Source organism: Lactuca sativa, chromosome 2, assembly GCF_002870075.4.
Source record: "Lactuca sativa cultivar Salinas chromosome 2, Lsat_Salinas_v11, whole genome shotgun sequence".
Classification (NCBI taxonomy): domain Eukaryota; kingdom Viridiplantae; phylum Streptophyta; class Magnoliopsida; order Asterales; family Asteraceae; genus Lactuca; species Lactuca sativa.
Genome location: NC_056624.2, coordinates 129,874,751 through 129,898,304, shown reverse-complemented (window position 1 = coordinate 129,898,304; position 23,554 = coordinate 129,874,751).

Genomic DNA, 23,554 nt, shown 5'->3' with positions numbered 1-23,554 from the left:
TATATGTTTCACTGATTTACATAATCAGTCCCTGTTAATTTAATTAGTCTCTTTTTTATCACAAAATTAATTCCAAATTAATTCTTGATCAATACTAATTAAATAATATGATTTCACAATCAATATATTATACTTGTAATATATTAATAAATCATAAATAACCTCTTACTCAAATATCCATCCTATCAAATTGTCCTGGTGATATGCAACCTGATATGGACCATGTTACTCTCGGGTCAAGTACATACTAATTATAGTTATGGTCTTAGACACCTAATCCAACAATCTCCCACATGTATAAGTCTAATAACTGTTATTGCAAGTACGAATCCAAAATCCCGACTAGCGATCGTAGCTCTTAAAAGTCGTTGTCGAACTCTAACCTAGTCAATGACGTGTCCATTAGATAAGGGATCATATATTCCTGCATTCTAGATATCGTATGGACTGAGACATGGATTATAATCAATATCTCTGTCCATATGTTGTTTCCTGATATCCGATTTATGACGACCGACTAATTGAACAAATCAAATAAGTCCAGGCTTGGGCAAGCGCTTCGGGTGTCATCACTAAATCATCGAGGGGCCAATAGGTACCACTTTTATCCTTCTAAGGGTAAAAGCAATGGATAAACTTTGACTCATGTGCTTGCTATATTTACTCATCAAATCACACACAACAATGTGTTTTATAACACCAAGTTACTGGTGCGTTTACGCATCATTAATGTGCAACCAATTTGTAAGCTACAACATACATGATTTTGTTTTAAGAATATAAGATATTATTGTCTCACAATCACTCATGATAAAATCCATGAAGTGATTCAGACGAGCGTGAGTTTAATCAAATACTCGAATCTTATTCCAGGAGTACTCATGAACACTGCAACAAACTCGTGTTATGTCTAAAACACCTAGACAATCTACAGTCAGATTCATGGCAGCCTTGCCTCAATACCTACTTCCAAAGTATGATCGATTGCGGATAGTTTCAATAGTCTTATTATTATGGAATTCAAAACATGCAAACTGAAACACAAGAATAATCTAATCCAATATGGTCTTAGAACTTATGAATATAAATAAAACCGTTTCTATTTAATCACCATAGTGATTACACATTATTCATTGTATAATGTTTCGATTAATCAACTTAATACTTGAATTAAAACAATAGTTATCCTCCTTTGTGAAACAGATCAATTGACAACATTTCAATTTTGCTCATTTCACGATTCCAAATCTTTATCCCCAGTGTAAGAATACCAAATTCTTGTCACTATTAGAATGTGTTAGGTTCTAACCTTTATGCAATGAACCTTTTGTAATGTCAACGCACCAAAGTCACAGAGACTTGGACAATGAAATTACAAAAATTTCCACTTGAGATTGATAACAAAACAATTCCAAGGAAATGAAGTTTCAACTTTAAAGTACATTCCTTTGAACATCCTTCTTGCATAAAAGTTTCTAACCTACACATAGATTCTTAATATCCAACTCCCATTATGGAAACATTTCCATATTTTCCATATGGCAACTCATTATTAACAAAATCTTGTCTATTTATAATAATTTTGATATGGTCCATCCATTACTATACTTCCAACTACCCACAAGTGACCAATCCTTAGCGAACCTTGGATTGGCCTTAACAGTTGTTTAACCAGTTTAGTCATATACGGTTCTAATACTTTTTCCATCTTAATGCCTTAGGCATTTGGAAAATTAGAACACGTGAATATTATATCGTATTCAATCGATCCTATATCCGAAGCACATGGGACACGATTCAAAATTTCTTACATAAAACATGATACTTTACCAGTCTTTTGTTATAATATTTCCATATATAGAATTTCCTTATGTTGAACCATTCCAACATAACATTCATATATATCATTAACTAAATTTGATTAAAATCTCATAATCTAATCTTTTAGATTGGAAATGAAGTATGACTTCCTCTCCCTTAATTATAGTAAAACAACTTTTCAAACCCTGCGACTTTGTGAATTGAAACTTTTTGTTTTTTTATAATTAACATTGCTAACTCGCAGCACATAAGGTAATAATCGTGCTCCAACTAGCATAATTATAGAATTTCCTTATTAGCATAACACTTATGCTCCCACTAGCTTTCACATGTACCCAGAAATCAGCCAGACTTCTAGAAATTAATTGACTTTCATACCAAAGTTCAGATTTCTGATACGAGATGCTTCGATAAGACTTTATCTAGGCTTCTCAAACTCATACACCTTTCCTTAGATGGCTCACATGTGTGTCTAAACAATTTCAGAACTTACAGCTATAAGTCTCAAATGTTAAGACCTTTTGTCATTTCTCACAATTCGAACTATGAAGAGGGATGTCGTATTCATAATCTAATTTGAGAATGCAAATATCACAAATGCTATCTCTTTAAAATCTACTCAGTGAAAGCGTTTCCTCACAATCTTTTTCATGAATTTAATAGAAACCTTATGACACTTAAGTTTATGGTGTATGTGTTCGTATCCATGTGAATTTGTCATAACCATAATCACAAGATAATGTTAGTGACAAATCTAAACTCATATGGACTGAACTTGTTTAATCTTAATTTTTTGCCACCTGGCAGCTCAAGGTCCTACCATTTCTTCTAAGTTGCTATGAAAACAATTGAGAACTCATAGAGCTCACATGCGTAGTAAACTTAACTGGAATGGGCACATAAAAAAGAATATGTCAACACGATAGGTTCCAAACCTCAAGTCATGAGGTAGTGATAAACAATAGGTTCATTCTTGATTAGTTCTTGAAACTTTTCAAGATCTTTAAGACTCGCACTGACCTCTTGGCATATAAGGTTCTCTTTGTTAAGAAACATTACTTTGATAACAAATATTCAAGAGTTAGTGCGGTTTCTTATCAAAGAAAAACACTCCACACAATTGATATTAGTTGGTCTTTGCCGTATCCAAGACATTACAACTTACCAATTTCAAATGTACAAGAGTAAGAAACATTTTACTCTACATTTGATGAGTGTTATAAACTTTATTAAGATTATGTCACTCAAGGCACAAGCTAGGAGTATGACTCTAAGACTTGATTTTGGAACGAAGTACTACTCATCCTCTTTATTTAACCATTTCAACAATTCATGATTCCTCTTCTTAGCCATAGAAATGCACTAAGATGTCCTTAGATGATCAATTGTGATATGGTTTTCATAACCATTAAAATGATCATAAAACATGATGCTAAAGTACTCTCCCTACCTTCCAGTTTGGAGAAACTTTTATCTTTCTGCCTAATTGGTTCTTCTTATTCGTTCTGCCATACATTGAAACTTTTTCAATGATTCAAAATTACACTTAATCTTGTACGTATAACCATGTTTACTAAACTTTTAGTAAATCATAATGAATAGTATTATTGTTCTTTTATGGTGGACCTGTCCAGTAAACAACCAAGTGTACCTAACATGATCACCTAGTCCTTCACTTGACTCACATATACATGTGAACAAGGAATTAGTCCTAATTTCCCAAAGACTAAGGTTCTCATTCATCACACAACACAATTTGCATGATTCCAAGTTTCTATCCAATTGGAACTTGGGTGATGAGAATCTTTCCTTATTTTGTAAATTTAGACACTACCACAAACGAAAGAATCAAATCTATTTTCCAATACTGCTAACAATAGAAATATACAAACATCAATTTTCACTAATGTCATTGCAAGGATAAATATAAAACAAGATAAAATAAAAATTATATTTATTTATAAAATGCGGAAAAAACTTTTCCTTACAATCAATTACAAATGAAAACTATGCTCCCCAAAATACTGTAGGGTTTTGATATAAAATATAAGTTTGTTTTTCACAAGATAACAAGAAGGGAAGACTTCAAAAATAACAAGTTTATTTTTAGTTCATAACAAAACCAAACCATCATGGATCCATTTATAGAGGTTAGAATGAAATAAAAACAACCATAGGATGTTTTAGAGATAACCCTTGAAGCCTTTGAACCCACTTGGTTTTGGGGTGTTGATGAAGATGGAAAGATCAAAGAATATGATCTTCTCTACAAGTATCCACCATCAAGATTAAGGAACCAAAAATGCTAGTTTTCCCTCTTAACACTTTGTTCTTTAATCCTTTAAGTGCTTAACAAATAAGAACTAAATGAATACACAAAGTGAAGCACCAAAAGCAAGAATAAACTTCTAAAGGGAAGACTTCTTGGAGTCTTAGAAAGCTAGGGCTTTCTGGTGTAAGAAGGGAAGAAGAAGATGTAAAAACTCTAGCCCCATTTCATGCACAAGAGTCCCTTTTTATATCGCATGTAAAGTAAGGTAAAACAATTATTATACTCTAAATTATAATAAAGCATAAAGTGAAAGAGGGACAAAGCCTTTAGACCAACATGGGGAAGATTTTCAAGTAATCTCCCATGCCTTAGCGTTTTCGGCCATGAGGTCTTATAAAAGGCAAAATTTGTCTCCAACCATTTTAACCATGGTGTAGTAAGTGTTTAACTTAATCATGGTCAACCAAAAGGTCAAAAATTTCTACATGACTTATTATATGATACTATATCATATAATGCCTAATTTCTAGTTTCTTTTATTATTATTATTTTCATAATACAATAATTATTTTCTAATTAAATACAAGAGTTGAATTTATTTATTAATATCAAATATATATATATATATATATATATATATATATATATATATATATATTAAATATTCAATAAGTATCAACTTGATTAAGGTGTGACCCTATAGGATCATATGTTATTAGCAACATCACTCAATAATGATTCTTGGGCATATATATTAAACAATCTGCCACTTGCACAAGATTCATTAATGACCGACATAGACAATAGCTGACGTCTAGCAACAGGTTACTTTCCCTAACAAAATATGAAGGGTGCCATCTCATCAACAGCCAATTCCAGGAGCTCTAAGCTAGAATTGTTACTAAAGGTGTGGTATCAATTATTCATTTGTCTCAGACATCATGTCAAACATGAGATATGGATTGCCATCAATCTTATTTACAGTTCAACTTTAAGTAAGGCCATAAATGTCTAGCTCTCAACGAAAAAGAGGGACAAAGCCCATCTCAATTACATACGCCCATCAATGTAGTTCATGGCATACCAAATGATGGCCCATATGACCGCCCTTTTACGGAACAACATTAAACCATGTCAAAGCACAACAATCCCTACACATCAAGTCCCAAATATGTATCTCAGGTCAAAGAATACAATGATACACCCTTGATCAAAACATCACTCTTGACTACGATCCGTAAAGTGGTTTCGATGTGAGTTAAGTCCAATACTTATTCTCTTAATCAAGTATCTATGAAGTTGGTAGCAGCTCTTGTTATTCTCATCTCCATGAGAATCCAACAATCCAATCACATTAGTCTTACCTCATAGATGCTCCCACAACTATGAACGACTATGGACATTTAGAATAACCTAGTTATTCAAGGATTTAAACATGATAACATAGAACACAACAATTATTTAAAGAATGACTCATATCCAATATATCAATTCATTTCAATATATGTTGTTTGTACTATTCCAATATCCAGATATTAAATTTCAATCAAATACATCTACTTATATCAACAATGCCCTATAACACCAGCTTGACTTTCAAGCTTTAGCTAATGAAGCAGCTTTGTTAAGTAGATTTGACAAACTTGATTTATATAAACTTTCCGAATAAAAACTCAGGTATAAATAAAAACTATTGAGAATGAATAAGATGCTTAAATATGAATTAGATACCAATACTTGCATAATGGGATTACTCATAGTCATAATGAACTATACATTAAGCATCTTTGTACTTGGTTCTCCAAATCACAATGTACTCTAACTCTGATTTGTAACTGTAATTAAAATTTACATGGAAACACTATCCATGTATCTTTCTCTTCATTCATAATGAAGACACGACCGATTGTGATTAAGAATCATCTCAATCTTTTTGAAAATTTAGCACATGTGTAACAACTTTAAATATAGCTTTCTTTCAAATACTCCACAGACTAGGAATATTTCTCTAGTTCTCGCAAGTACTTTAGAATGTTCCTATAAGTCACACAATGACTTGTTTTCATATTATACTGGTATCATTCGACATGCTTTAAGCATACGAATCATTAGGCCTTTATGCATAATCATGAAATATATGATAAATCCAATTGCATCAGCATATGGAATACAATCATATTATCTAGTTCAAAAACATTTACACTAGGATTTTGAAGTGTTTAAAGCATTCTAACACTCCTATGGTATACATGCAACCCTAGAAACCTTGGATCTATGTTTGACTAAGATACATGCAAATAATTATTTATCTAAGGTTCTTATCCTATCTAGCATGGCATGGGGAACTTGAATCAAATAAAGCTAGTAGAATTACTTACCTTGTAGTTGTAGTTGATTGCTTGGAGTTTTAGAGCCTAGCACCAATAGTGTGGATGCCTCAAATGGAAATCATAAATCACCATAAACTTTGGAACTTTGAGAGAATAGTAACAACCTTCTTGAAATCGGCCCTCTTAGTATACTCACTACAACTAGTGTGATTTCATGAACCAAAGCCTCCTTAATATAGTGTGGTGGATTAGGGTTACATCCATGTAAACCCTAATACCCATGTCTTTTCTTTTCCATGAGATCCATGGGTTAAATCTCCATGGAGTATCCATGGACTTTCCATGCAAGCCTAGCTCTTCCAAATAAGCATTAGCCTACACTATATAAATACAAGAGCCCATATTTAATTAGTCATACTATTGATCTCTAAATTAATTCTAGATTAATTATAGATCAATACTAATTAAATAATATGATTTTATATTAATATATTAGAACTTATAATATATTAATAAATCATAACTTATACTATTATCAAAAGATTATCCATAAATTGTTCGGGTGAAGTGCAACACAAATGGACCATGCTGGGTCGGGTCAAGTACATACCAAATATAGTTATGGACTTAGACACTATATCCAACAGATTTTGCTCAAAATCATGTCATGTGGTATTTGACAAGATGAATCTCTCAGAGTTCTTTACCTTAAGCTCTTTTAAGATCCTTGACAATTATTAAAATTTTATTTAATCCTATAAGTTGCCATGATCAATCTATATAGATGTTTATTCTAAGAATTAGTATGTCGACTACATATAAAACTACGAATGTTACTGCGCTCCCACTAGCTTTTTAGAAAACACAAGAGTCATTTAGATTCATAATTAAATCAGACCATGTAAGTAACTTATAAGAAAGAATATTTTTAATTTAAGATGTTAGCTTAAATATTGGAAAGATTTTCATTCATGTATGTTTTCTCCCTGGAAAACTCACTGATTCTTTATAGTCAAACTATATTGAGGAAGATTAATCAAGCCCATGAATACATATCTATGTGTTTTATTAGTTTTTGATCAATTATTGAGCAAATTCAAAAACAGTTGAAAACATGCTAGGTCCAAACTATGATGCATTTAGTTTATGGTTCTTTAGCTCTAAAAGTTCCATATTGCTCCCACTTAGAAAAAGAACTTTCTGAGTAGTTGTCTTCTTGAATGACAATTAGTGGGATTAGTAAAAATTTCATCCTAAACAATCATTTAGGATAGTTTACATAAATGCAATTAGTAAATGCTAGAGTGGTTAAACTTAATGTCTAACATAAGATCTATAGCTCTATACCTTTTAGATAAGGATAAACCATTTCATCCTCAATCCAATAAAAGTATCTAATCCACTTGTTTAGTTGGAAATATATATTCAGTATATATTTGTTGCAATGAGCATGATTCCAAAATTTTGTAAAGTAAACAGTTCTTTGAAAACATCATATAATACACTGCAAGGTCTATGTTTTATCCTCTTTAAAACGTGTACTATCGACATTCAGCTAGTGGCCAGATGACCCTATCCCACTAGAGAATACGAAGGATAACTCAAATATCAAAAGATAGATTCAAGTAACCAGGGGATCCTGTGCCACAAGGAATATACTAATGATAAGTGAGTGTTTTTTTCGGAATGAGTTGTGAATCGATTCCACAACTCCTAAGCTATTTTAAGAAGACTTGGTTTAAAAAAAACTCATTTTATTTATCACAACGAAAGGTTAATGACAATCTCATTAATGTGTATTTCAATCTTCACTATGAAAACTTTGATCAAATCAAAAGGTTTCATCAATGACGAATAAAAGTCGTCAGTGAAATTGATTAGGTATCTATCACCAAATTTATTCATCGATTGAAAAATATTACATACATGACTTATGTATAACTATTTGTCAAGCCTTTTGTTCTTTAACTACCAATAGATAAAGACACTTGTGAATCATCTTCCCATACAAATACGATTCACATATATCAGGAATCAAGCTTATTTGCCTATAAAAATTCAATCCAGTTGAACTTGGTATATGTATTTCTTATTTATATTGTCATGATGATTATGACATAGATAAATTCCAATCAAATATCATTTGATTTTATATGTGTTATGATCAGAACTATTAATTTAATGAAAGATTATAGATTTACTTCATAAATAACATTACTAGAAAATATTCTTTAACATATAATACATCGTTTCAGAACACGAATGTGAACATCCATTAAACGATATGTAAATCTAGATTTATTCATAAGTTACAACTGCTACATGTCCCTATAAGGATAGGTACAATACATCTATTGTTTAAATAAAAGACTATAACAACACTTGTTATATCTTCAACACGAAATACCATTTGTTTGTAATCAGTTGATTATTTCTTCCAATCATCAGCACATAATATCGATTATTAGTGTCACATGAAGTATTACATACTCAAGTGAAAGATGGAAAAATAAATAGTTCTATAAGATAGTTATTTAAAGTCTTATCCAATTTAGACTTCTTAAGCTCGATGAGATGAGAGGAGTAATTCCTCCTTCAGTGTTCGGTTTCTTCCACAATAGAAACAACACTAATAATTTGGTCCTTTCTTGATTTATAGGTTTATGTTGTATTTCCCTTAACCGAACTATAAGTCTATATGAGTGCACAATCTCTTAGAATTCCTTTTATTCAATGCTTGAACAGACTTAAATCTATTTCTAGTGTTCTGATTGAATATCTGCTTTACTTTATGAGACATCTGATATGTTTCATAATTATCCAAGACTTTCGGCAAGTCATGGTTAATTTCTTCAGTATGATGTGAGACACATCATCAGAATAATACTTCCATCAAACTATCATTATCAGACTAATTGGTTGTAGAGGTTATTTAGGTATGAGATCTTTCAGTATATATAATTTCTATTTATCTTAAGGGTAGAACCTAAAGATATTATATCAGTTGTGGAAATTATAACCATCAAATATTATTGTCTCTTGAAACTCAACAAGAGAGAGGTTTTGCAGGGCGTAAAATTATTAACAGTTATCAACAGAATTTAACAAAGTTTCATTTGGTATTTTGAATATTTAGTCTTCAAAAATTAATAACTTTTATTGTTTCTTAAAACAATAATTTATTAAAGTCTATGATCCAAGTAACGAACCAAGTAAATGATTAGGTGACCTTTATCCCATAATCTTAATCAAACTCGGTAGGTAGCGATTACTAATTGCATACGATATGTAACTCCTAGATGATGGGATCCTAAAACAACTATTGCTTAGATTGGCATGTTTATCTCATGTCTACCTCAGACCTCTCATGCTTAGGTGACCTTTATCACATAAGATTTCGATCAAGTCATCCTATTTGAAACAACTTGTAGCATTGTAACTAACTAGTAAAATGGTGACCCTTTAGAAACCAAAAACTATAAAACTACCCCGAACGTCAAAATCTAATCCTAGTGACGAGGTGACCCCCTGATGCTAAAACCCTCAAATGATAAGGAGTGTTCTTCAATACATTTATAGTTTATAAAAACATCGTCTCGTGAATATTGCATGCATCCAATAATTCATGCACCCTTTTGTAAAATTCATATCACTTGTTATGAGGTTCTTTAGGTGCCAAATAAAACTTCATTTTATTTACCATTAACCGCAATCAATTATAAACTAAAATCCGGTATTTTAAAGTATAGTCGTAGATCGGTTTTAAGAACCGGTAATAGCCTTAATGAATTTTGGATGAGTTATAAAATGCCTATTTTAAACTTCATTTTTTAACACTCAAAAAACTTATGACTTCATGAATTTGTAGAATAAACTCATTTTTTTATAAATTCAATTTTATGCATCTTATGATAAAAGTCATATTTTGATAAACCAAAACTTACGTGATGATACTTATGTTTTAAATCTCATTTCGCATGTATAAAACATAATATCAATATGTTACGTTATGTTTAAAACACCAATATCATATATTAATTTTTGACGCAAAAAATAATCAATAGTTTTATTATTTTTCGTTATAATGCTATAAACCGATTTTAGTCTTTTTAATAAACACACCTTATTTATTACAAAGACATGGAGTTTATGTAATGTTTAAACATTTTTTAAGCCATTTCAAATATTTTAAACTTTGGTATTTATAAGTTTTACAATAAAACTATTTTCAACAAAAAATTGAGTTTGAACCGATAAACTGGTAACTGGTAAATGTTTTTATAAATATCCGTTTATAAACATCTTGTGTTATCTTTTAAATATTTTTTACTCAAATTCCAAGTGATATTATCTTATGAAAAAAATGTTATTTGACATGTAAAAACCAATTTTATACATAAAACATAACATATATTTAACATAAAATAATTATCACAAGCATGCATTATAATGTGTATAAAATAAGTCATGTCTAGTAATAATATTTGTGATCATCATAGAAATTATTAAGTCTTTCCTAAAGGAATTAACACTTCAAAAAGTCTTTAAGCTCCCACTTTCCAAGTCAACTCTTGCGTGCAAAAGGACTTTAAATCTTCATGTTGTGAAAGTTGCAACACTTAAACCATTAAAACTATAATTAAGCCCAAAACCAAAAGTGGAAGCTTGTGGTTGGGATTATGGTCTTAAATGGTTAAGTCATCTTCAAGGTGGTCATTTATTCATCTTGTTACATTAAAAAAAATACAACTAGTCTAACTAATTTATTACAACAAGTCAACAAATGAAAATAAATTCTTATTTATCTATTACATCTTATGAATAAATAAATATCAACCAAACACAACACAAAGGTCCAAATGCCTTGTTTATACACAACAACATATCAAATATTACAACAAACAACTTTTTGTTTTTTCTAAAGCAACTTTTATATAACCAAAATGCATGAAAAATGGTTATATATAAAAATAAACAATCTTAACTAAGAAGTCGCCAAAGAAGACAAATATGGATTTTTCTTAACCAAAAGAAATTCATGCTTGTTTTCCAAAACCAAAGATTATCAAACATAAAAAATCATTCTAACATATAAAAGATGGTTCTGATACCACTATAGGGTTTTGATACGAAATATAAGTTTGTTTTTCACGAGAAAACGACAACGTAATACTTTAAAAATAACAAGTTTATTTTTAGTTCATAAAAAAACCAAACCATCATGGATCCATTTTTAGAGGTAAGAATAAAAAAAAAACCATAGGATGTTCTAGAGATAACCTTTGCAGCCTTTGAACCCACTTGGTTTTGAGGTGTTGATGAAGATGGAAAGATCAAAGAATATGATCTTTTCTACAAGTCTCCACCATCAAGATCAAGGCACCAAAAATGCTAGCTTTCTCTTGTAACACTTTGTTCTTTAATCTTTTAAGTTCTTAACAAATAAGCACTAAAGGAAGACACAAAGTGAAGCACCAAAAGGAAGCACCAACTTCAAAAGGGAAGACTCCTTGGAGTCTTATAAAGCTACGACTTTGGGGAGTAAGAAGAGAAGAAGAAGATGTAAAAAGTATAGCCCCATTTCATGCACAAGAGTCCCTTTTTATATCACATGTAAAGTAAGGTCGAACTATTATTATACTCTAAAGTATAATAAAGCATAAAGTGAAAGGGGGAGAAAGCATGGAGATCTACATGGGGAAGATTTACAAGCAATCTCCCATGCCTTAGAATTTTCGGCCATGAGGTCTTATAAAAGACAAAATTTGTCTCCAACCATTTTAACCATGGTGGAGTACATCTTTAACTAAATCATGGTTAACCAAAAGGTCCAAAACTTTGTGCATGACTTATTATATGATATTGTATCATATAATGACTAGTTTCTAGTTTCTTTTATTACTATTTTCATAAAACAATATTTTTTTCTCTAATTAAATATAAGAGTTTAATTTATTTATTAATATCAAATATATAATAAATATACAATAAGTATGAAATTTATTAAGGTGTGACCCTATAGGATCATATGTTATCAGCAACATCACTCAATAAGGATTTTTGGGAATATATATTCAACAAATACCACATACCATAGAAGCATACAACTAAGCATATATGGGTGCTTGCAATCCCCTTTGGTCTATTTTCAACTGGATGTTGTCAAGCACATTTGGGTGCTTGCAATCGCATCGATCTATTTCAACCAGATACTGTTAAGCATATATGGGTGCTTATAATCCCCCTATGTTTATTTCAACCAGATATCGTTATGTATATCTAGGTGCTTGTAATCCCCTTCGGTCTACTTCAATCGGATATTGTCAAGCATATCTGGGTGCCTACAATCCCCTTTGGTCTATTTCAACTGGATATTGGGTCGATTTCACCCACTACCACTACCTTATAATATCATAACAAAAGAATCACAGAGTAATGAAGCAAACACAAGCATAACCGACAGTTGTCATGAAGTAAACCATCATACTACAACATAAACTAGTGGGCTGCTATTGGTGCCTTTGACCCATGGATACCATGAAGGAAACTCACCTCACAATCTGAAAGAAAAGCTGCATCGATCACTGCTCTAAAATTTATCTCTACCGGCCACCTATACAATTAACAAGAACCCAAATCTCAAACTATTAATCAGATTACCCAAAATGCCCTTAGGTCAAACTTGGTCAAAGTCAAAGTCAACAGTCAAGTTCCAAAAGTCAATATTTCTTCCTAACGGAGTATGCCCTGCGTACCAAGAGAGTACGCCTAGTGTACACTTATGTTAACCAAAAGCAGGGTGTTGACCGCGTACGTGCAACGTATCATTAAGTACACCCAACGTACGCAGCCCACTCCCAAAACTCCATTAAGAGCTTATTACAGTAAGACCTTACGTCCAAAACTCTGATCCAAGCCAAAAGTGATGTTCTAAGTCATAAACTTTCCAATTTTATGACTTTTCATGGCGATAAGTTGCTTAATGTCCAAAACCCTAAGTTCTTAACCCAATAAGACATCACAACTCTTGTATAGAAGGTATAGAAGGGCCAAGATCACATTTTTAAGGTTCATAATAGGTCCACAATGGATAAATTTTCCAACTTTATCCATTAGAATGGTCCCAACAAACAAGATCTAGTCTTTAAGTCTCAAAGCGACCAAAAAGTGCATTTTTTTCAACTTAATCCATTAAGTACAAGTCTCCAAACTTCAGATCTGAATCAAAATGTGGTTTAGATGGATAATGTTTCCAATTTTATCCATAACAAGGTTACAAAATTTTAAAGATCTAAACTTTATTCACATAAAGTGACCCAAAGCTCATAACACCCAAAACTAGCTAGATCTAACAATTTCATCAAGATTCAAACTTTATACCTCTAGAAGAAAGGTCAAGGTGAAAAAAGTTTGGATCTATAAGATCCAATGAAACCAACACTTTTTCAATGAGTTCCTTATTCTTCAAGGTGCACCAAGAACACTCCAAAGCACTTAAAAACACCTTCTCTTTGCTCACAAGGCTCAATCTAGGGTTAGGGTTACAAGAGAGGGTGTTGGAGAGGTGGAGGCTGAGAATGGAATAAGTTTGGGGGAGTTACGAAGCTTAAATAGGGCTCAAACCACAAAAATTGGGTTTGGGCACTGATCCAATACGCCCAACATACTTAATTTACACACAGCGTACTAGGGATGCGCTAGTACACCCAACGTACACGTTGAGTACGCCCAGCGTACAAGACTCAACCCAAAATCTCCCTAACTTCAAACGGTCATTAGTTCTTGGTTTCAACTCTGATTTAGACGGTATTTATATCAATAGGAAAGCATTGAGAAGCTTTACAACCCTATCAGCTCTCCTTTGCCTTAAAACTTACCAAAATTAAATCCAAAACTCATAAAGGCTCAAACTATCATTTTAAAGTTATACCCTTGGCTCCAATGCACCAATCGAACTCTCGGATCAATTAATCTACATTACCCACATTCAAGGGGGTCTAAATCTCTCTTTCTCCCAAGGCCCAAATCCTTATGATAACTGAAGTTCGGGTCACGAACCCGAATTATGAAACGAGTCGAAGCAAGGTGTTACAACTCTCTCGCATATAATTTAGTTTTTGTCCTCGAAATCACACCTTTCCACCTTCCTGGTAGCCACGCAACCCAACCAAATCCTCTTAAATCTCGCTGCATCGAAGAGGTTGACTAATACTCGTAGTGACCTTCCAATGCTACCATCGAAGCCTAACTTTAGCAGAACTCATACACCCTAATGGTTAACAATTATTAACCCACTAACTAACAGAGCAGGACCTCACTACTCAAATGCCACCCCCCCCCCCCCCCCAAAAAAAAAAAACTTTACCAGATCTCCAAACAGGTAGGACCATATCAAAACACATCGATCGTGAATTTCAACCAATTCCAAATCCATAAGATGTACCAAAAACCTTAAATAAACCATTGACTCACTGACACGCCATTACCAACCACAGATCCTATGAGCAAAGATGATCAATCCAAGAATTTTCACATTGCATCCAACCCTTATCATCCCAGTGTACCTCCACCTAGCAAATCACTCGAGACATTCACAACGAACTTCATGACTCTAGACTCCATAAACCGATACCCAACCTTGGCAACCAAAATCCTAATAACAACTCATGAACAAATAGGATTTATAATGCAAACACTCTGGAGAGACTTTTGATGCATGACTAACACTCCCAACAACCCTTAACTGCTCACTTTATCTATAATAGCTAGTTCATGAGTCTCCGGAATTCCAAAAATGCACCAACACTGAAATTACCATAAGCAGAAGAAATAAACAATCATGATCACCAGGCCTACAACCTATGTCTAGAATTCTCCCGGTATTACACCGATCTTGTCGACATTCCATCATTTTCCTGGAAACTCACGACCAGCACTACGGGGGGCCTAAAGATACTCAACCACATTCCACCATCTTGCAGGAAACCAATCAACATCCCTCTCAATGCTAACCGAACACAACATGGGCCATACCCTTCTATCACACACAATTCCTTTCACAACAAAGACTGATATCAACATAATACCAGATGAAAACATGGTCACATACAACCAGAGAATAAGATAGATGGTAACACCCTTGTTACAAATTAAAGGGTATAAAACAAATGATACTCATGCTAATAATCATAACTAAGCTGGCTCATTTTATCTTACTCATACTGTAACGCCCGCAGATTCGGGCTAGTCAATTTAGAGACAATAAGTGTCAAGAATGAATTTTTGATAGAAGATTATTTTGAATAAATATTGTTAACTAATTTATATTATATGTCACAAGGTTTCTGTACATATAAAGAACATTGAAATCCGAGTTATAACGAAGAAGTTGTGGCATGTCGAAGTTTTTCGGAAAAACCGACAAGACACCGAGAATCATAAAAATTGAGTTTGCGATAAATGTACTTTTTAGCCTTAGAGATATAAACAAAAGTGATAGTATATGTTCAACCAAGAACGTACATAAAATGAACGTCCAAATCTGACTTCATATGAGGAAGTTATGGTTTTTCTAAGATTTAGCATAGAAGTGCATAGCTCGGAAATCGAATTTTAGATCGATCGATTTTTTTCCGACACAACCTAAATGAGAATTGAAGATCTCATTAATAGGATCTCAACGATATAAAGACAGTCCAAAATGTACGTCGGATGAAAAAGTTATGAATTTATAACGAATTTTAACTGTCTAAGTCTGTTAAAATATAACATTAAAAATATAGTCAAAATTAGCCGACAGAGTCTAAAAAATTTGTAGATCCATTCGATACCTAAGTGTGGATATAAATAACATAAAAAATGGAGCTCCTATGCAAAAGTTACGGATTTTAGAAGATAATTTGTTTTTGGAGTAACCAGCGAGCGACACGTGGCACGATATGAGCTACTGCTTCCTCACCATGGCTTGGAACCAGATGATGACACCTGGCCATGAACGCCGAGCATTTAGCAAGGGAACGCCCCGCGTACGCACTGGACTCAGCCTATAAATAGAGGCGCAAATCACCACAAAAACTCACATCTTTCCCAATCTCTCTCTCAAACACCCTTCTTAACCCCTCCAATTCCCTAGCACTTCCCAAGTGCTAGAGCCGAGTCTCGGAGCGCCAGAAGGGTCCGAGAAGAAGTGATTTCAACTCGGAAGTTCTACCCCCACAGATCCCGGTTTCTAGCCAAACCTCCTAGTAAGTGAGTTATGGTTACCCTACTTTAAGTATACCATATGTTTAAGTTCAATATCGTTATTTTTAACTTATAAACAATATATATATATATATATATATATATATATATATATATATATATATATATATATATATAATATACAAAGTTTTATTATAATATCTTTTAACTACTCGCGGTACGGGGAATCTGGTTTGAAATGCCACATAGACTTGTTGGATTTCAGAAGTGTGATAATGCCAAAATGGTCCTGCGCTCCGGTGTTTCATGTCTGCCCCTGTCTGTACATAGTGGTTGAAAAGTATTGATTAACACTTATAAAACAACATCACTCGTAAATATTTGCTATAAATATTAGACTAAAATGTAGCAGTAATGATACTATGTTTCGTCGAAGGAAAATAGAATTTATAGAAGCGAAGCGCTGCCCGAGTTTGGAATCATCACTTTAACAAGTGAGTGCGTAGTTGTTTTCGTCTTACATATAGATACAAATTATTTAATATAAATTACATGCTATGTGTGCATATTATTCGTGTTCTTGATATATAAGTTCGATGAACAAAATATACATGTTTTATTCGATTTAAACTGTATACATATTTTAGACCTATAATTATGATGGGTAAAGATGGGTAGATTAAAGATAAGATGAGATGAGATAAAAGATGAGAGATGAAAGATGATATAGATGATTAGAGGTGATAGATGGTGAGAAGCGATGACCCAAGCATTGACCAAAGCGATGGCCCAGTCATCTAGCAGAGTATAGATAACAACCACATACTATTCTAGACAGTCTAGTGGAACACTAGTAGACTCGCAACCAGTAGGTGTGGTGAATGATATGTTCATTAGATGTACTCTAAAAACCCATTAACATGTATTGTGGGTGGAGTCCCTAATATAATACTATCAATAAAAGAGATAAACCCTGGCAGCTATGAATTTAGTGCCTAACAAACAACATCGACAACTATGGACTTAGCGCCTGTTATATAAACCCTGGCAGCAATGGAATTCATGCCTATTCCTTAGGACAATCCTTAGGAATAAATATTGAGGAATAGATGATTCTTAAGGAAGATACAGAAGAATAAAGAAGATAATGGGGATGGGTAATTGGGTTAATTGTTTAATGATTAAACATATTAACTTTATTATTGTGGGTTGAAAACCCTATGTACTGACCAGGTTTCCCAACCTGACCCGCTTGGTTTATTTGTATAATAGGTATCGATACAAAGCTACATTACATTGAGATATTAAAGGAAATGTAAATCACTAGTGTAAATGAATGTAAGGTATGTTTATTCTTATGTTTATGTATTGACGATGACATCCCAAAGTTTTAATACAAACAAAATACATTTCTTCGGAAATGATTTGATAATATATTTATCATGTTTTCTGGGAACAAATTTCACAATATTACTCTTTAAAAATGAATACTATGATTTTCAAATAAGTATAAATAAATTTTTTAAGATGACCGTGAATTTGGGGATGTCACACATACCACTTGTACCGCTCATGACCATAATCTAGGCACTATCACAATGTACATCCCCACAGGAGACATATAACCAACCTTGGATCTACTGTACTCTTTCATCCTCAAAACCTTACCCACAGGGTGAAGTACCAACAGATTTAACAAAACGACAAACCTCAACCATTAACATAAATATCCTCACGAATGACCGATACAAGATCCCATACCTAGATTGAAACGGAACAAATTCCACCAATTCGCAACTAGCTTGAGAAAACTCCCAAGGTGATCTAGTAATGCTGCCAAAACCAAAGCCTGCTATGCACCGAAATTCCACACCACAATTGAGGATAAACATACCCAGAAGCCAAAGAAAATATAGAACACACGGAACTTAACGGTAGGTCGACGCATCCATTGAACTTTAACTGACACAACTTGAAACTTTCAAAGAACCTCCACTTTTGATGATGAACGAAAAGACCAACGAAAGAGACTGCGTTGACAACAAGTCCAATAACCCAATACGCTGTATGCACAATACCCATGTGAGACTAAACATACCAATCTCTGAAGCTAATTTACCAATAAATATTGCCCACCCTAGAACAAGGGTAGCAATCTATACAAACAGTTGATGAATCCCTCGGCACTCGATGCTCAACCTAAGCATCCTAAATGCCTCTTGATCTATTCAATGACATTCTGAAAGTAACCATTGGCTATATATCAAGCTCCTTCTCCAACATCTTCTTTCCGCGAAGATGAATCTTGCATTCCTGAACACATACATCTAATGATAACTTGCTATACAGTTTCATCCTGAACAAATCCTAAAACGAAGTTCCGCGTACCCGAACTACAAATCCCTATGACCCATTCTGCTGAAATCATGAACTCAACATAGTAATAATTCTTCAACCCAAATAGTCGGTTCTGCCCCACTTATGGTTCGAACTACCACCAAATGACGTTGCAGACATAGCACATCTCAAACTAGTCTTCTAGTTAATGACCAAGCAAATACAAAGTTATCCCAGATCTCAGATGGAAACCTCAAAAGCCTTCCAATCATAACCACCTCTAATATCAGAATCTCATGCAGAAGCACAAAAAATAATTATGTCCAATCATGACACCAAATCTCCATCTAGAAAGAAGTGAACTACCACATGCCTCGCCTAATTCCCCAACAACCAATTTATCGCGAGCATTACTCATAATTATAAGAAGCATTATTCTATTAGTCAGGATACATCAGAGACACCAAAAGTTACTCTTGTTGATTCACCTCCCTTGGTTCCTGAAACAATAAACTAGAACTTGACCTAACTAATTTCAAGAAAGTATACCCTTAATCTCATCTTAAAGCAACCACACTTCAAAAACCATTTTGTGTATACTTATGCTGCCATACCCTTCAACAAGAAAACCACAATCTTCTAGACTCATGTCGGGACTATATCCCATCCTTGAAAATTACATGACCACTCTCTCTTTCCTCCGATCGCGGAAAGTTGGAAGTACATAACCCCTATCGATGATAGTGACATTCCATTCCATCGGCCAATCACTTAATCTCTGACTGCAATCCTCGAGCCATTCATCAAACTCGCTTCCTTCTTGAGTCCCGCAAATCAACTGTCACTACACGAGCAAGGCCATCCATACCTTGGAGTCAACTACATTCCATGTTTATGCACCATTGAAACACAACAGACATGACCACTGAGGCCTCGACAATCATCTGACCATCCTCAACCTGGACGATCATACTCGATAAACCGATAAAAGAGGAAATACACCGCAATGAATCACGGTGCCAAACCGTGCCACCTTCCTCAACAGTTCCTTAGAATCCCCCAAATTTTCCTCAACTCGAGTATGGATCCTATGCTTCCAGTAGTACAGGCCCAATACTACATTCCACACTTATCCATAATTTCCTCAAGAATTATCTCAGGTCCTCTAAGTAACCACTCATATTCCGCATCTGTCGTGTCCATTCTTATACAAAAGTTCTCTAATAAACACCCATCGCTAAATAGCATAGGCCAACCCACTACAACACATTATAGGTTCTCGACCTCATCCTATCACTAGCTACTGAAAAACTTCCAATAATGTCAGTTAACTCCTTCATGAATACAATCACATGCATCAAAGCTTAGATAATCCTTTGAGTGAAAGACTCATCCCTATAACGATTAGACTCAAATGAGAGTTATGCAATAGGGTCAAATCCGTCACTATGAGATTATTTAACCTATGCCACATGTGACTTAATATATTCATTTTATAGTTAACTCATATCATCGTGAGTCCCACAAAGTACAAAGCACAAATCTAGCATAACATCCAATTCCTCTTAGGCTACAAGGTATCACATATCAGTCCAATCCATCCACCAAACATTTATGCAATTTAGAGACATGAAACGCACTATGGATCTAACTAAACAACTTAGGAAGATCCAAGCGATAAGCAACCTGACCCACCCAAGCCAAAACCCTGAAAAGGACAGATGTACCTGGGGCAACCACCACACTACTCCCCGCCATCTGTTGCATAAGGAACTCTCGTAACATCCTCTAACTAGCTCACAAATACAATTACATATCGCCGACACCATATAATACTTTTTTGAATGAAATGTCTCACACTACAACGGTTTGATTCAAACAAGAGCTGCACAATAGAGTTAAAACCTAACCTTCTAAAATTATATAGTCTCAACAATATGTAACTTAATATACACGCTTACTAGTTATCTGAGGTTCATGGAAACTCCTAAAAGCACAAATCAAGTATGTAACATCCCAAAAATTTCAACCAGTTTAAACTTTTCAAAACTTGACAGGGTCTTTTGACAGAGTGTGTTGTCTAGTGTGGCTTGTCATTTGGAAAAATTTCAATCAATTTAAACTTTTCAAAACTTGACAGGGTCTTTGTCTAGTGTGGCTTGTCATTTGGCTTCTACGGTTAAAATATGGGTTCTCCTCTTTACTAACTTTCCTATTGATATTCTTGGGGTGCTTAATGCGCTTAGCCTTAATCTCTTCGTGATTTCTTTTATCTAACAATTTTTGATTTTTTCTTTTAATTTCTACCATTTTTCTTAACTAAACTTTTCTTGTTAACTGACATAAAAACAAAATGTGAAAGTATATTCGTTTATATACATGTTATAAGAGACAAGCATAGCTTTCTTGGGAGTCAAATATTTTTAATCAAACTTGTTTGCTGGAGATTACAACACTTGTGCAATATTCTAAATATTTATTTATTTTGGTTTTTGTATACAAATATATAGGTTTTCTTAAAAAGGTTAAAAATATACTTGAATCGTTTACAAATGAAATGGAATATCCATGGATAACTAAATTCAGGGACAACAACATAATTATAACAACAAATTTCATATGTGTATTAACTATGGCTCATATACGATTATATATATATATATATATATATATATATATATATATATATATATATATATATATATATATATATATACACACACACGGCCGGTCCAAATGTATATAGGGCCCGGGGCGAAAAGATAAAAAAAAGGTCACTTAAAGACAAATATAATAAAGATTAAAAAATGTCATTTATTCTTCACTATAAACGCGTTCAATTAACAATACCAAATAAACCAAATTATTTATTTTTGAGCTATTTTTAGTTTGAACCAACTTTAGGCCGTAAAATCATTTTTGTAATAATTATATATATATATATATATATATATATATATATATATATACACATATACACACACACACTACATAGCCAAAAAAATTTGGGCCCCTTGGAGTCGTGAGCCCTGGACGGTCGCCCGGGTTGCCTACCGTTTGGACCAGCCCTATATATATATATATATATATATATATATATATATATATATATATATATATATATATATATATATATATATATATATATATATATATATATATATATATATATATATAAAGAACTTTTTGTCATATGTCATGTTCTCATTCATTTTCTCACATGTCATTTTGTGATTATTTTACATTAATGTTTTTTCCACATGTCATTTTATTGTTTTACTATTTTATTAAATTTCACATAATATTTAAATATAATAATTGCAATAAATGTAATAATAAATGCGTATTAATTTTATTAATTGACTTTCATTTTAATTTCAAAATTAAAGTCTTATTAGTTTGTTTTATTCATTTATGTAAAGTATTTGTTTAAATTTAAAAGAAAAAAAATGATTTAATTTTAACAATTTAATTTATTTTTTATTTTTCTTATAAATTCAAAATTTTTAAATATTTAGAATTTCGTATTCAATTTTTCTTTGAGTAAATTACACGAATGGTCCCTACGGTTTAGGGTAATTTGCGTGTTTGGTCTCTAACTTATTTTTTTACTCGGAAGGTCCCTACTATTTGTTTTTGTTACGCGCTTGGTCCCTGTCTTACTTAAAAAACCTATTTTGCCCTTGATTTTTTAATTTATTAAATAAACACACCATCAACCTCATCCCCCTCACCTTACCTTACTTACTACACAAATTTTCCCTATTTAAATAATTATCTTTTTAGGTAAGATATAGACCAAACGCGTAACAAAAACAAATAGTAGGGACCAATGGCGTAACAAAAACAAACAGTGGGGACTTCCCGAGTTAAAAAAAATAAGTTAGGGTCCAAACATGCAAATTTATAAATGAACCCTTGTAATAATAGATTTTTTTTTTTTTAAATTGAAGATACGCACAAAAAAATGAATATGCACAGAACATACATTTTTGCAATAACTTAATACGAAACATTTCTCAAACTATCATTGAATTAAATTTTTATTTATTTTTTTATTTTGAAAATGTGAGTTCACTTTTTCATGTACACAAAAAAGTTTTTTTTCTCAACACTTCTAAAAATATCACAAACAGTGCGCTTATGGAATTTATAAATCTATTTTTTTATATAAAAAAAATACATATATTAGCATATTCATATTTTGTTATGCATATGTGTGAATGCACATTAGATGCACGTTAGAAAAAAAGATGTACATATGTGTTACAACCCGAAATTTTTTATCTTTTAAGGTCAAACACATCAACTTAAGGGCAAACTTATATGTTTCTAGACCTAGTATTCGTAAGGGTTGTGTGTTAAGAAGTGAACCACTAAGAAAACGAGTTAGGAGTATTGCATTCGGGCCATAAACCTCAACAAGTGAGGTTCACGTTTGTGAACACTTCTTAGGCCGTCAACTAGGCTTATATATAAGAGTTTGCTTCATTTTTCTTTCATTCTTCTTCTCCTAGCCGTGATCACTTTCATTCTTTCTCAAGTATCTTCCTCAAGAACACTCTTTTCTTCCCTTAAACACCCCTTTTCT